Source organism: Apis dorsata, unplaced genomic scaffold (assembly GCF_000469605.1).
Source record: "Apis dorsata unplaced genomic scaffold, Apis dorsata 1.3 scaffold_309, whole genome shotgun sequence".
Taxonomy (NCBI): domain Eukaryota; kingdom Metazoa; phylum Arthropoda; class Insecta; order Hymenoptera; family Apidae; genus Apis; species Apis dorsata.
In genome coordinates this window covers 965,757-967,785 of record NW_006263581.1, presented here as the reverse complement: position 1 = coordinate 967,785, position 2,029 = coordinate 965,757, and the positions used below count along the sequence as shown (strand labels likewise).

Sequence of the window (2,029 nt, the reverse complement as noted above, 5' to 3'; positions counted from 1 at the left end):
ATTTAAAAAAAAAAAAAAAAAAAAGAAAAAAAATTAAATTAAAATTTGCACAACACATAATGATACGCGTTTGAACAAGGGAATAATTTATTCCCCTCCGTTTATCGTCGCGGAAAACTCGTACTTGTCAGTTGAAATTACGTGTTAATTTTTAATCGCGTTGCTCGAATTATCCACAGACGAATTACTCTTAGTAAATTACACGAAAAATATGATCTTCGTAGCGCGAATTTAATTCCATTTCCCAAAGATTAAATTATTCCTGTTTTTATACGGTGTTGGTTATTATATATATACGAAAGAAAAATTCAGTTCATTATAATAAAATTGAATATTTGACGATATAATTCAATTGAACGTATTTTTTTTTTTGGAAAGAGAATACACAAGTTCGTTAATATATTCGGAACGAAACATATTCGATCGGATTGTTTTATCAAGTTTCGTAATGAAAATTGTTTTAACGATTGTTCGTTGTATTAAATATCTTTCTCGCTAAAAAAAAAAGAAAAGAAATGAATACCCTAGTGATATTTAATTCTATTATAAATTCTAAACTAATTTTAACTATTCCAAACGAAATTGTACGATTAGAAGTGATTAAAAAAAAATGTTAAACTTTCTATAATATCCTTCAATTAAAAGAATCTTTTAATCGATACAATTTCTTTCGAAATTCTCAATGATATCTTCTTTTATAAATTTTAACTATTCTAAAAAATTCTACGATTGTTTAAACTCTTTTAAAAAAAATTAAAAATCATCGAATATTTTGTCAAAAGTGGAAAAATATTCTACAAAAATACTTAATTTTGAGTTTCCTTTCGGACAATCAGAGCGTCCATCAGAGCGGAAACTGCGCGTCCCATTCGCTTCGAGTAATCCGCGAAATCTCGATGAAAAAAAAAAGAGAAAAAGGAAACAACGACGTGAAACGTTAAATGCGTTTAAACGATTCGATCCCTGTAAGGGTTCATCGACTGTGCCGAGATTTCATTATCGTGTTTCCCTCTCGTATTTTCGCCCGCCATTTTCCCCACCTCTCCTACTCTCATTTTATATTTCTTTGTTCCCCCGTGCTGAGTGTACACACGTGATGTGTACACGTGGATAATGAATTTCGCCTTTTCTCTTCCCCCGAACGTTTCCAGTGATTCCAAGCATACAGCCTGGAAGAAATTTTCTCACTTATTGAAAATTTCCCACTTGTTTCATTAATTTTCATTGATCGAATATTTTACCGATAATCTCTTTGAATTTCCAAAACAAAAAAAAATTCATTTGCAAAAAGGAAGAGGAAAGAATCCCTTTTCAACATAAAAAAGAACGGAATTCAACGATGAAATTAACCAAAAAAAAATTTTTTACAATCTTATTTACATAGATTTAACAAACGTCTACACATTCAGCTTTTATTTATACGCTAAAATAATCGATCAAATCCGGATACTCGAATATATATACTCCTCGATCCGACGATGATCGAAAAAAAGTGCAGAAGAGGAAGAAGAAAAAAAAAACGAGAAACGAATGAGAGAAAGAGAGAGAGAGAGAGAGAAGAACGGGCGAGAAACAGTAAAGGGATGGAGAGAGGAGGGTGAAGAGAAAGGAGGGATGCGTGGGTATTACGCGTCGGTTCCGCGAGCAACATATTTTCCAACCCGATACGCTTTTCTCCCCCTCACCCTTTTTCTGAAACGCGCGCGCCACCCCTCCCCGCTCTCCACCGGTTTCCCTTTCTCCCGCGGCCTCCAACCTCCTCTGCCTGCCTGCCTCCGCAAATAGTCGCCACAAAGCGATTCCCCGTTGCTCCTCGTGTTCCGCGCGATTATCAACCCGCTCGTTTCGTCCCGCGCCTCGCTTATCGCGACACGTGCTTCCGCCGCCCGACTCGTGGAAAAACCGACTCGTGGGGGAGGGCCACGCACAGTAGCTTTTCGACACCTTTTCGCGTCGGTTCGCGTGGGAAGGGAAAAGGAACGAGTTCGAGGGGAAATTTCTCGATTTCTTCTTCTTTTTCTTCTTCTTT

General features: G+C 36.7%; 1 protein-coding gene across 3 annotated transcripts in view; it reads left to right on the top strand.

The window, feature by feature from the left end:
- The window catches only part of LOC102676606 (ras-related protein Rab-37), a 116,910-nt gene that overhangs the window by 78,821 nt on the left and 36,060 nt on the right, over positions 1–2,029 (top strand). The gene's annotated exons all lie outside the window — the stretch shown is intronic.